The sequence below is a fragment of the Bombina bombina genome, chromosome 7, assembly GCF_027579735.1.
Source record: "Bombina bombina isolate aBomBom1 chromosome 7, aBomBom1.pri, whole genome shotgun sequence".
NCBI lineage: Eukaryota > Metazoa > Chordata > Amphibia > Anura > Bombinatoridae > Bombina > Bombina bombina.
In genome coordinates this window covers 561,919,033-561,933,857 of record NC_069505.1, presented here as the reverse complement: position 1 = coordinate 561,933,857, position 14,825 = coordinate 561,919,033, and the positions used below count along the sequence as shown (strand labels likewise).

The 14,825-nt window shown below is 44.0% G+C and overlaps 1 protein-coding gene across 1 annotated transcript in view; it reads left to right on the top strand.

Annotated features, from left to right (window-relative positions):
• Nucleotides 1-14,825, top strand: part of LOC128667056 (uncharacterized) — a 342,615-nt gene that overhangs the window by 142,754 nt on the left and 185,036 nt on the right. The window lies entirely within an intron of this gene.

Genomic DNA, 14,825 nt, shown 5'->3' with positions numbered 1-14,825 from the left:
CACTCAAATTAAAATTAAACAAATGGACCCCATCTTTCAAAAAAGAAGCATTCCCCCGTTTCTCCTTCAAATTCCACATGTCGTATTGACATCCCCCCTTTTTTCCACAAACTTACTCAAAATTCTATTCATTTTTCTCTTGGAAACTTCCAGCTTCCGCACGTCCCAGGCAGCCCGCCACTTTAGCCTAGGTTCTATCTCTGACCACACCACAATTAGCCCCGGGAAGTTCCATAACCGTAACAAATCCCTCTTTACACCTGCCAACAAATCTTTTTGAGAGATGAAGCCCAAGTTGTTCCCACCACCATGGATCAACAACAGCCCATGTGGGCTGTACAATCTAGCGAATTCCACCACTTTAACGATCACCTGGTCCCACCTTAAACCCCGTAACCCAAACCAATGAATTCAGGCTGCTTCACCATCAAGACCCAGCTGGCACCCATCCGCTTTTGTCATCGCCGCTTGCCTTGCCCAGTAAATGTAGGAATGGCCAATAATCCAACATTCCTGGACACCTAACCAATGCAACAGAAAAGAAAATACTACAGTACCAGATCTCTTCGTACATAGGATTTAAAACTGCTAGAAGCCCACCTCCCAATCCTTTTAATCCTTGCGTCCGACATACCCAACATTCTCGCCTCGGTAGCGGCCCCAATTCTAAAACAGTGTGACCCAAAATCAAGTTGTGGGAGTCCCAGAAGCCCTAGCACCTTCCTGAAATAAACTGCAAACGTGATAAAGTATCCCCATTCGTATGGACCAGCAACGGGCCATCACCCTGTGGCCACACCTGCAGAAAGGCGACCACCACCTCAATCGGGCAACACGCTCCCCCTATTGCCCTAAGGCTAATAGCTCTCCCTTGCCCATTTTGCTCGGTCTTTGACCGCCGCAGCCATATGAAAATTCCCAACCCTGAATCCAGACGTCTCCGCACATGATAACCCCCCATCTCTCTTGGTCGCCCCACCACCTCTGACACCCGGAAAGCTGCAAAAAAGGCTATCACATATGCAGCTCGAAAAAGTACCATCTCATAGCTGTCCGAGCACACCAAACCCAGTGTTCCCACTACCCTCTGAAGTATTGCAAAAATGACCGGTCTCCTAGAGTCCAGGACTCTGCCTCCCCTACACAAACCCCTGGCGGCCATTCGTACCATGAAATACTTGGTAACATCCTCCCACCCCAAACACTGGCAAAGAAAGGCGATTGCCGCTAGTCTTTGCTTCAGCATGGCCCTTGAAACCCGAATCTTCCCCATTCCGCCATCCATCCCAATAGCACCAACAACCAGCTCTGGGCCCTGAGGCCCCCCCCCAGCCCTTTTTAACACCACTATTCTCTTCATACCTGCGAATAGGCCCTCCACATGGAACCTGCCAAGGCCACTCATACCATCTTCAACAAGCCAAGAAGTCCACCTTCCACAAGTCCCCCGGACACTGTGACCCCACCTCCTCTGCCAACAGAGCCAGCTCCCGAAACCTGTCCCACTGGAAACGGGAAAGAGAATCAGCTATCCCATTGGATTTTCCAGGCGCATGCACAGCCTTGAAAAGTACATTACATCTCATGCACTCCAGCACAAACAAACGGAGGAGGACCACCAGCAGGGGGGAGGATGCCGACAAGGTGTTGACCGCCGACACCACTTCCATGTCATCTGAATGAAACAGGACTTTCCTGTCCCTCAGAAACCCTTGCCAAAGCATCAAAGACACCAGTAACAGGAACAATTCCAAGAACACCAGATTCTTAGTTAGGCCTCCCGCTCACCACTCCAGTGGCCAGGTATCCGAGCACCACTTACCCCCAAGATATGCCCCAAACCCGTGAGCCACTGAAGCATCTGTAAACAGGTTCATATCCGGATCCTCCCACTATTCCTGCTGTATCAAGGACCTTCCATTAAATTCCATTAGGAAGCTCAGCCAGATCACCAGATCCTACTTCAACGCCCTTATCAGATGGATGTGATGGAAAGGCTCCTTCACCCCTGCCGTAGCCAGGGATAGCCTCCTGCAGAACACCCTCCCCACTGGTATGATTCTGCAAGTGAAATTTAGCTTTCCCAACAGGGACTGCATCTCCCTCAGCATCAACTTCCTCCCCTCCAAAGCTGTTCGTTATACACCACACAAGTCGGTCACCTTGTCATCCGGCAAGCTAAACTCCATTTTTACTGAATAAATGTGTATTCCCAAGAAACTCAATGCAACACAAGGGCCTTCAGATTTGTCCCCTGCCACTTGGGTACTAAACTCTTTTGCTATTGCCTCAGAGGCGTCCATTAACAGCTGGCATGAATCCCTGCCAGCAGGGCCTACAAACAGAAAGTCGTCCAAATAGTGGACCATGGAATTCAGCCCTGAAACCCTCTTCACAACCCACTCCACAAAACAGCAACATTTTTCAAAATAGGAGCATGATATGGAGCAACCCATGGGTAAACATAAATCAACAAAAAACTTCCCCCTCAAATGAACATGCCAACAGGTGGTGGCATGGCGAGTGAACCGGCAATAACCGGAAAGCCGCTTCCACGTCCACCTTTGCCAGGAGGGCCCCCCGGCCCACTTGCCTGACTAACGCCACAGCATCATCATATGACGCATAATGGACCACTGCCAAGGCAGGGTCAATTCCGTCGTTCACCGAAAAACCTTTTGGGTACGACAGGTGGTGGATCATACGAAACTGACCCTGTACCTTCTTGGAGACTAGCCCCAAGGGAGACAGCCTCAAGTTAGGCAATGGACAATCTAAAAAGGGGCCCGCCATTCACCTAAAGGCAACCTCTTTCCCCAATTTTTCCCAGACCACCCCCGGGAATTCCCTAGCGGACTTCAAGTTCCCAGACACCCTTCCCCCTATCATATCCTGAAAGGGGAAGAGGAAACCTGTTAAGAGCAGTTCGGTGTCACCCCGTCTACCCCTCACCTGAGCGTACTGATTTAACCATGGGACCATCCTTTTGATGTCCACCGGCGTCCATGCCCTGCACACCCACTTCCCCTGGTCTACTCCCTGTCCTTCCTTTTCGGATGCATTTGGCATAGGAATGTACTCCCCCGCATCCCGAACACTCGTGCTCGTACTTGCATGAAGCCCCAAACCAACATTGCCTGTCGTTAAATTGGAAGCATAGGCCTTTTCATAGGGCCACTGCTGAACCAGTGCCGGCCATTCTCGGGCGGTCTCTCCTTCCAGCTGGAAAGGACTGGCCCCCGCGTAATGGAGTCATTATCTTCAGCCAAATCTCCATGTCCCTGTCATCCCACCTCATGTCCGGACAGACAGCCATCCTCTGACAAAACTGTTCGTCATATCTCCACCAAGCCATCCCCCCGTATGTACGGTAGGCAGAGGAGACTTCATCAAAATAACAGAACCCTGATCAGGGAACTTCTGGGTAATTACGCTAGCCAAAATACAGAAGGCCCTGGACCAATTTGTAAAGGTCTTCGGAATCTTCCGATACCGTTTTTTTCTCTTCTCCTCCTCCTTTTTTCCCTGTTCCCCTTTTGGGTCCGAACTGATCTATGGGTAGGAGGGAAAACAACTCTAAAAACTCCCTCTTCCATATATTCTCCTTAACTTCCGCTGCCAAATGCAGCCCCAAGGGGCCTATAGAGCATAGGCATGGTCTACCCAGGGCTTCGTCAGACACTCTAAGCGTAACCACCCCTGAGTTCCCTGTTGTAACGCTTGTTCCTGCTAACCTGCCAGCCGCATCCCCAACTGGGGCTGCTACCGGCGCCTGCCCAGCTCCTGTTACTGGGGTCCCCATCGAACCCGGCCCAGGTACCGTAGTTACAGTGGCCCCAACTCCCAATACACCGTTGCCTAGGGCCCCGGCTGCCCATGCCCCTGCCGGGCTCCCCTGACTTTCATTCCCACAAGACTGCTCTACCCTGGTAATCAACTCCTTCAACCCATTCAATAGCACGTTCTGCATCTCACTCACATGCCCACTCTGAGTAATAAGTGAACCCTGTCAAGGTATCTGACAACCCCTACCTCTTGGCGCCTCTGCTGGGATCCTGTGTGCTGTCTCTGCTCCTGATTCCCTTGCAGCTCCGGCTCTGCCCGATAGTCTCCTCTTCCTCTCCGGCACTTTTCGCTCCCTCTCTGGTGATCTTCTCCTGGATCTTGGTGCTCTCCTCCTATCACCGCTCCTACACCCGTCCGTCTGCTCGATCCGCGCCCAAGTGGGTGAAATCTTCCTGTCCCTGCTGGGTCTGCTTCTAACAGGTGAGCGGGACCTCCCCCATCTCCGACCTGCCTCCTGGCGGCTGCTAGGGGAGCATTCTTGTCTGCGTCCACTCCCCACCTGCAAAGGCATACCAAAAACATCATCCCAAGTCCCTCGTGTCGCCCTTTCCCCCACCGCCCTAACATTGACCCTGTTCTTCCCCCTGTCCCCGAAACCCCTAGAAGGGGATATAGACCCCAATTGCTGTGCCAAGGCATCAAGCTCCCCCACCTGGCCAGCTGTAAACTGCTCCGGGCCATCCATCTCCTGAAGTCCCTTGCCGTCAAAATCACTAGGGATATCCTCTATGACAAGGGAATCCCTGTCTCTCTCCAGAGTCCCGCCAAGCTCATCCCTGTGACCACCTCCTTGGGTGGAAGCCAGCAGCACTAGCTCAGAAAAAGGGAGAGCAGTTATGACCCCTTCTAAATACAATTCACCCCCCCCACCCCCGGGACAACAGGGAGGGGGGGAGAGGAGGGAAAGGCCCCTGGGCCCCCACAGGAATAAACCTATCCTCCCAACCCAAGCCCACCCATTACCCTAATGACCCCAGAGATGACCCGCACTTTACCTATACCATATCATTATCAGGGCCCCCGTTTGTGAAGACCCCACCACCCTGTCATCCCAGGCCTCATAGTTGGCCTCCCTTCACAGTCCCCTCTACCTGGAGTTATCCCTCACCCGGCCTCCACAGGGCCTGCCCTGCCCAAGCTCCCCATGACTCTTGTGGGCCCCACGTCAACACCCTCCCTAGCTTAGCTGCCCTAATGAAACGGCCCACGGCCCCCAAGGTGCCGTCTAAATCTAACCCCCTTTCCCCAGGCCTCATCTGGGCCCACCTGCCTTACCAACCCCCACATGAGTTCCTGTCTTGCTTGAACCCTTTTCCTTCCTCATGTGTCCCCCCCATATGCCCCCCCCAGATTACCTTCTAGGCCCCCTTGCTCCCTACTAACGGGCCCATCCACTGGTCTCATTATGGGCCTACCTCCTGGCCTCATCTGGGCCCCTATTTTTTTTCTTTTATGCCCTTTCCCTCCCCCCCCCCTGCCTCATTTGGGCCTAGCTCCCTGCCTCAATTTTTGTGGGCCCCCTTTCTATGCCCCAACCCCTTAGGCTTCATCCTGGCCAGGCTAGCCCTTTTGCCCCCCCTCCTTATACCCCCCCGGCCTCATGCGGGCCCCCTCCCAGACAGACAGTCTCCGGTCCCTCCACGGACCCCCTGAAGCCACCTCCATTCTTATACAGGCACCTTCTACCGGTACACTGCTCCCCTTCTCTTCAATAGCTCAGTGGCTTACCTGCTGGAGCAGCTGTCGCTGCCACCTCCGTGGACACTGCCTGTATGGATCCTCCGCTCCACCAGGTTAGACGCCTGCAGCTGCGCCAGCAGCCACTGGGGGCCTCTCTCCCTGACAGCAGCTGCAGTAAACAGGTCCTGGAAGTCAGACATGTGAGCAGGTAAGTACCCTCACGTTCTCTCTGGGCTTGATGCAGGTGAAAGAAGGCCAAAGCTTCTTCTCACTGTCAGGTCCGGATAGAAGATGATCCTACTTCCTGCTCTCACTCACTTTTAATGACTTCCACTTACTTGCCCTGTTCCACTTACTTGCCCTGCTCTGGGGTCACATGCCCTTCCTAAATAGGCATTTCTCCAGGAATGGGAAGACTTAATTTGTATTATACGAACGATTATTGACTCTCTGAGAAGGCATGGTGTTTGAATGCTGGTGCACAGACCCTCATGCATATGTTCATATGCTGCTGAGTTAGAAAACCCCATATTTTCCTCTTTTTATCTCAGATTTACAGGCATAATTATTGTGTGGTGAGTTCAGTTGTAAATATTTGTGTTATGATATAATATTTGTTTTAAGGGAGGCTTATGAGTCAAAAGTGTTTGCGCCTCGGAATGTAAATCAGGCATTCAGTATTTCTCTGCAATGCTTCAGATTTTAACCCTTAAAGGGACAAGAAACACAAAAATTTTCTTTCATGAATCAAATACAACATACATTTTTAAACAACTTTCCAATTTACTTCTATCAATTTTGCTCCATTCTCTTGATATCCCTTGTTAAAGGAAAAGCAATGCACTACTGGGAGCAAGTGGAACACATTGGTAAGCCAATTACAAATGTTTTCTATATTAAGCCACTAATCGACAGCTTCCACCTCCTGAGCCTACCTAAGTTTACATTTTTCAACAAAGGATATTAAAAGAACTAAGTAAATTACATAATACAAGTAGATAGAAAAGTTGTTTAAAATTGTATGCTCTATCTGAATCCTGAAGAAAATATTTTGGGCTTCATGTCCCTTTAAATATATATATATATTTTTAATTATTTTATTAAGTCCAGTTGCAAATTATAATTTAATAAAGAAAAAGACAAGGGGGGGGGGGAACACCCTCCGCAGTGAGTATTGTGACACATAATAGAGCTCTATATAACCCATCTACACCACCATATATTATATAGGGACCATCTGCTGTGGATTTACACAAATGTGTTGCAAATTTTGTTTAGCCAACCACAAGGCACATAATGTTCACATGACTGATCTGATATATTGGTTTAAACCAATCATTTATAGGGACATAAAACACACATTTTTTTTCATGATTCAGGTGGAACCTGCAATTTTAAACACATTTTTTTCATTTACTTTTATTATCAAATATGCTTCATTCTATTGGTATCCTTTTTTTAAATGAGTAACAATTAACTACTAGGAGCTAGCTGAGCACATCAAGTGAGACAATGACAAGAGGAATAGATGCAGCCACCAATCATCAGCTAGTTCCCAGCAGTTCTGCATTGCTGCTCCTGAAATGACATAGGTTTGTTTTTCAACAAAGGATGCCAACAGAACAAATCTAATTAGATAATAAAAGTAAATTGGAAAGTCAATTAATGAGAGAAAAAGTGGTCCAGCTTTTTTTTTTTTTTTTTTTAAAGTCTCCTGCATAACAGGTTAATTATAAAGGCCTCCTATGCCTCTATGTATTACAGCTTTGATTCAGAAGGTCACATGCACTACGCTGTTTCTGGCAACCATGGAGGGTTAAAACTCATGGTGTTATCCGTTACTGTCATATTATAAATTCTTCATTCTCTTGCTATCTTTATTTGAAAAAGAAGGCATCTAAGCTTTTTTTTTGTTCAGAACTCTGGACAGCACTTTTTTATTGCCGGATGAATTTATCCACCAATCAGTAAGAACAACCCAGGTTGTTCACCAAAAGTGGGCCGGCATCTAAACTTACATTCTTGCATTTCAAATAAAGATACCAAGAGAATGAAGAAAATTTGATAATAGGAGTAAATTAGAAAGTTGCTTAACATTTTCATGCTCTATCTGAATCACGAAAGACAAAATTTGGGTTCAATGTCCCTTTAAGTCATACAACTCTGCCCACAGCCCGCCAAACAAGTCTATTTCTCCTCCCTTGTGTTATCTCATGCATCCAACCCCATAAAGCTGTTCTCAACTTTTAACACCCTTCTACACCCGCCTGCACTTACGCCCACTACCAACTCACTGCTCAAAAGTTTGCTGATCACTTAAAAAATAAAATTTACACCATTAGCAAATAAGTCTACACCTCACACCCCTTATAAATAGCCCTCCTACCCACCCCTTCTATTAACAAAACTCTCTACTTCTTTCCTCCTGTAACAGAGGAAGAAGTCTCTGTACTCCTATCTTCAGATCATCTCACAACCTGCCCACTTGATCCTATTCCTTCACAACTCTTTCCTTCTCTCTCTGCTTCACTAACCCCTATCCTAACTCACCTCTTTAACCAGTCTCTCACTGCTAGCACATTTCCTGATACATTCAAGCATGCATCAATCACACCAATTCTAAAAAAAGCCTTCAATTGATTCCTACATCCCTTCTAACTATGGACCAGTCTCCTTACTTCCCTTTGCTTCCAAATTATTGGAACAACTGTTCTATAATCGCCTAACTCAATTTCTCAAAACTAACTCCTTACTTGATCCACTACAATCTTGTTTCTGCTTTAAACACACAACCAAAACCTTGCTCAATAAAGTAACAGATGACCAGTTATCAATTAATACAAAAAGCCACTACTCCTTCCTAATTCTTATTGACCTTTCCACTGCTTTCAACACAGTTGACCATTCTCTCATCCTAAAAATCCTACATTCATTTAGCATCTGAGACACAGCCCTCTCCTGGTTTGCTTCATATCTCTCAAACCGCTCGTTTTTCAGTTTCCTTTAACAACATATCTTCTGATCCTATGCCTCTCTCAGTACCACAAGGCTCTTTCTTGGATCCCTTGCTTTATTCTCTCTATACATCCTCCCTTGGAAAAATTATAGCCTCCTTTGGCTTCCAGTACCACTTACATGCTGATGAAACCCACATCTATCTTTCCTCCCCTGATATCTCTCCCTCTTTACTCAACCAGATTTCCAACTGTCTCTCTGCAATTTTCTCTTGGATGTCCTCACACTACCACCAACTTAATCTGTCCAAAACTGAGCTGCTTCATATTCCCCCCCCCCCTCTTCCAGACATCTGACACTAGAGATTCCTCTGATGGTCGGAGACTTTATTCTCAACACCTCACCCCAGATCTGCTGTCTTGGGGTCACAATTGACTTAGAACTCACATTCAACCCACATATACAAGCACTTACCAAATCCTGTCGTGCACACCTACGAACCATTTCCAGATTTCCAACCTTCCTTACTCAAAAAACTACAAAAATACTAATTCATTCCCTCATTTTGTCATGCATTGACTATTGCAATCTACTTCTAAATGGTCTTTCAAAACACCACCTCTCCTCCCTCCAATCTATTATGAATGCTTCTGCTAGACTCTTCCACCTAAGTCGCCAATCTACATCAGCTGCTCCGCTCTGCCAGTCTCTACACTGGCTCCCCATACACTCCAGAATAAAATTTAAAGTATTAACCCTAACTTACAAAGAATTCAACAGTTTAACTCCCAACTATATTTCCTCTCTCATTTCTAAATACTCTTCGACCCGTCCTCTTCGATCAACCTCTGACCTACGTCTCTCCACTCCTATTATCTCCACATCCCACTCCTGCCGCCAAGACTTCTCACATGCTGCTCCTGTCCTCTGGAACTCTCTACCTCGCTCCTTAAGACTGTCTCCACCCATGTATAGCTTCAGACTCTCCTTCAAAACACACTTAGCATCTCTCCTTCATCTCTCATCTTAGCCAAAATATTTATTGAACTCCACGACTCACTGCTGCAACTACAATCCATGTAACAAGCTACCCCAAACCTTATGTCTCTGCACCCTCAACCTGTAAACTGTAAGTTCTCCGGAGCAGGGCCCTCTTCCTCCTGTACTAGATGTGTTTAGTTTTGTTATGTTTTGTATTTTATCACAAATCTTTGTCATTGTGTACCCCTATCATTGTACCCAGCGCTACGGAATTTTTAGGCGCTATACAAATAAATGATAATAATAGTAATAATAATAATAGACTGTATTTTGGGGGCATTTGGAGCTCATTTATAAAATTAACCAGAGATCTGATCTCTGGTTAATTTTATACGCGCTAATTGCTACCGCGAGATCGGGGTAGCAATAACCAGCCACTTGTAATGGCTGATTAATTATCTTGCGATAATTTAACTCTCCACTTGTAATCGAGCCTATGATTTTTTTAAATTGTCACCTGGTGGTGTGCACAAATCTCAACATCTGCAGACATTTGCTATAACACAGTCTTTTTGCAGTAACAGCTGCAGTTTGTAGTTTTGCAGTTTGCAGTTTCCTGAGTAGGAAGAATCAATTCTTGTTTTTTGTTTTTTTCAGGTAGGCTTTCACTTTCACTGGATTAATGTCGTCTGCATGTTTCTCACACTTGTACTAAGGTTTAGGAATATCCTGGAACTTCAGGACTTGGTTCAGTGCTGGAGCGAGAGAGAGGGGACACAGCTAGGGTTGCCACCTCAGCAATGTTTTCCTGAACACTTATGAGTTATACATGCTGCAGGGTAATGAGGACTGAACATGTATTGTACCTCTAGGCATCACATGAATAGTGTTGATGAACAGCACAAAACATGTTTCTCCCTGCACACCCTGCAGCATGTGTAACTCATAAGTGTCTAGGAAAACATTGCCGAGGTGGCCACCATAACTACAATGCAAGTGACTCTTTCCAGCACTCGGGCCAAGTCCTGCGCTGGTATAATCTGATATGGAACTGATCATTTATATTTTTATTTTGGGGTCATATTTTTTATTTAATAAAAGTAAGTTATGTTAAAGGTGCATGTTAATGTTTTTTTTTTTAAATAAAATAAAGTCTATGGCAGGGGAATGTTGTGTAATCTTAACTGTTTATGCTCTTATTTTATTATTCTGGATAGTTTATCAAAAATCTGTAAACTATTATGCCCTAATCTCTCAAGTTCAGCCTCTACTGCTCATAGTCTGCAATGATATTACTAGTTTCACTTTTAAAGTGCATAATTAGCTAAAAGCTCCTTGTATTTGAAATGCAATAAATACCATTACAAAAGTTTGTCCAATATGCTTCACGTTACAAAAATCCTTTTATTATTGCCTTTAGTGATACCTTTTTAAAGGGACAGTCTATACCAAAATGCTTGTTTAGAAAGATCCCATTCTCCGTTTCTCATAACTATCAGAGTTATATTAATACACATTTTACCTCTGTGATTACCTTGTATATATGCCTCTAGAGACTGCCTCCTTACTCCAGTTCTTTTAACAGACTTGCAATTCAGCCAATCAGTGTCCTTTTATAAATAACTCCACAGGAGCACAATGATATCTAAATGGCACACATGAACTAGTACTGTTTAGCTGTGAAAACTGTCAAAATGTACTGAGATAAGAAATAGCCTTCAATAGCTTAGAAAAAATATATGAGCCTACCTAGGTTTAGCTTTCAACAAAGAATACCAAAAAAACAACGCAAATTTGATGATAAAAGTAAATTGGAAAGTTGTTTAAAATGACATCCCCTATCTGAATCATTTAAGTTTCATTTTGACTAGACTGTCCCTTTAATAATGTCTCACAGATAATGCAAGCACCTCTAGTGTGTCCCTTTTAACCAAAGTCTGCTATATCACTGCAACCACACAGGTGTTTTCCCATTAACCCCTTTCCATCTGCTTATGGAGGAGCCTACACTTTAGTTTTTGATTGGTTGCTTAGGCTAGTTATTTATATATTGAAATATACCCAGGGCCGGCTCAACCATGGGACCAAGTGGGTCCAAAAAACCCAGGCAGCACACTGTCAGACCCAGACCGCTCTTGTGTTCTGACTTTGTGGGGGAAGTTGCATTCTCCAAGCAGCATAACCTCATAATGCACAAAGACACAAAACCAGTTGTGCATAAGAATTGGTTGCATGCAGGTAGACAGGCTTAGTAAGGTCAGCGGTCAGGCTAGTAGGTTAAAGTGATTGTCAAGTTTCACTGTTTTGAAACTATAATTATATAGAGAATAAGCATATTAATCATACCGCCACTTTCTTTTTTTAATAAAATGTGTAAATTATTTTTTATCTTCATGTCTAAATATCGTTTTTTCACTATACCTGCTCCTCCCACTCTCCACTTCCTTATTCTCTGCAATATTACGTATACAGCGGTCCCACCCGCTGTTTACGTAGTGTCAAAGCGCGCTCCAGTCTCAGTTCCACGCTGCGCATGCGTCAAACACCGATTCCGCTGTCAATCAACATAGTATTCAGTGAATCAGTACATTCACTGAATACTATAGTTGTATAGCGCATGCGCGAATTGTGAACGAGCTTCTGAGAAGCATGTTGTAAGCAGAGTCTAACGCAAGCGCAATACGGAAGCGTGATGACATGCAAAGGGGTTGGGTCCCCCTGTGGTTAGCGCTGTTATTGGTTATGCTGATCGTGGATAACAGGACAACGAGTGAACGCAAATGCCGGGTGGAGGATAATAATGACGGGGGCAAGCGAAAAACATTGCAAAATAACGGTAATTGCGAATATATAAATAAAATGATGAATGAAACTCATGTTATTTAAAGGTCATTATTACGCAGAACTTGAGAGATGAAGCAGAGTTTACATTCACTTTAATATGCTAACCAATAATGTTACTACTGAGGGGGCGTCATTGTATTCTTGGACCTAGGTAGCACAATATCTTTAGCCAGTCCTAAATATACCTGGTAAAAATGCAGAATGTTTGAAATCTTTCTGAATGTATGAACACATCAAACAGCTTATCTAGTCTTTAAACACATGCTGTCACACCGTATTAAGTTGTACTGGGCTTTAAAGGGACATTAAACACATACACCTAGATTACGAGTTTTGCGCTATAGAGGGAGCGAAACGAACGCGACAAAAGTTGCGTTAGTTCACCCCCCATAACGCTGCCATTACAAGTTTCAAAACAGCCACCTTGTGCGTGCGATATGGTTGCGTTTAGCTCCATACCGCACAAAATCAAAGCTCTGTTTTACGTGCTCGTGGTTAGAAAAAAGCCTAAAAACTGCGATCGCGGAATGACGAGCGCTGTAACACAACCTTTATTGATCTCTATTGGGGAAAAAAAGTTACGTTTACACCTAACACCCTAACATATACCCTGAGTCTAAAAATTATTAACCCCCTATTCCTCCACTCCCTGACATCACCGCCACTATAATAAAGCTATTAACCCCTATTCTCCCACATCCCAACATCGCCCACGCTATAATAAAGCTATTAACCCTTATTCCACCACTCCCCGACACCGCCGTCACTAAATAAAGTTATTAACCCCTAAACCTCTGGCCTCCCACATCACCAGCACTAACTAAACCTATTAACACCTAAACTGACAGCCCCCCACATCGCAAACAACTAAATTAAACTATTAACCCCTAAACCTAACAATCCCCTAACTTTAAATTAAAATTACAAGATCCCTATCTTAAAATAAATTAAAACTTACCTGTGAAATTAAAATAACGTAAGTTTAAACTATAAATTAAACTAACATTACAATTATACTAAAATTAAATTAAACTACCAATTAAATAAACTAAATTACATATTAAAAAAACCTAACACTACTAAAATTATTTAAATCTACAATTACAAAAATTACAAAGTACTAAATTACAAAAAAAACCGACTAAGTTACAAAAAATAACAAACACTAAATTACGAAAAATAGCAAACAAAATTATCAAAAATATTTTTTTTTTATAAACTACCAATAGCCCTTAAAAGGGACTTTTGTAGGGCATTGCCCTAAGTTAAACAGCTCTTTTACCTGTAAAAAAATACAAACACCCCCCAACAGTAAAACCCACTACCCAACCAACCCCCCAAAATAAAAAAACCTATCTCTAAAGTAAACCTAAGCTACCTATTGCCCTGAAAAGGGCATTTGTATGGGCATTGAAAATATGGGCATTGAAAATCAGCCAAAAGAATTTCAGAAGCTCTCATCCTATTGGCTGTTTTGAACAGCCAATAGGATTTCAGAAGCTCTCCTCCTATTGGCTGATTTGAATTTCAAGAATCAAAACAGCCAATAGGAATGCAAGGGATGCCATCTTGAATCGCGCCCCTTGCATTGAAGATTCAGTTTACGGATGCGGCTGTATGAAGAGGATGCTCCGCGTCAGATGTCTTCAGGATGGACCCGCTTCGTGCTGCTGGGATGAAGATAGAAGATGCCGCCTGGATGAAGATAGAAGACCTTGCCGCCTGGATGGATGAAGACTTCGCCGCCTGGATGGATGAAGACCTCGCCTCCTGGATGGATGATGACTTTGCTGCCTGGATGGATGAAGACCTCGCCTCATGGATGGATGATGACTTCGCTGCCTGGATGGATGAAAACCTCGCCGCCTGGGTGTCCGGACTTCAGAAACTGTAAGTGGATCATCGGGGGTTAGTGTCAGGTTTTTTTTAAAGTTTTTTGGGTGGGTTTATTTTTTAGATTAGGGTTTGGGCATTCTTAAAAGAGTTAAATGCCCTTTTAAGGGCAGTAAAAAAGAGCTAAATGGCCTTTTAAGGGCAATGCCCATACAAATGCCCTTTTCAGGGCAATGGGTAGCTTAGGTTTTTTTTTAGAGTTAGGTTTTTATTTTGGGGGGTTGGTTGGGTAGTGGGTTTTTGTGTTTTTTTACGGGTAAAAGAGCTGTTTAACTTAGGGCAATGCCCTACAAAAGGCCATTTTAAGGGCTATTGGTAGTTTATTGTAGGCTAGGGTTTTTTATTTTGGGGGGCACTTTTTTATTTTGATAGGGCTATTAGATTAGGTGTAATTTTTTTATTTTTGATCATTTTTGCTAAAAAAACTTTTTGTAATTTAGTACTTTGTAATTCTTGTAATTGTAGATTTAAATAATTTCAGTAGTGTTAGATTTTTTTAATATGTCATTTAGTTTATTTAATTGGTAGTTTAATTTAATTTTAGTATAATAGTTAGGTTAGGTTAATTTATAGTTTAAACTTAAGTTATTTTAATTACACAGGTAAGTTTTAATTTATTTTAAGAT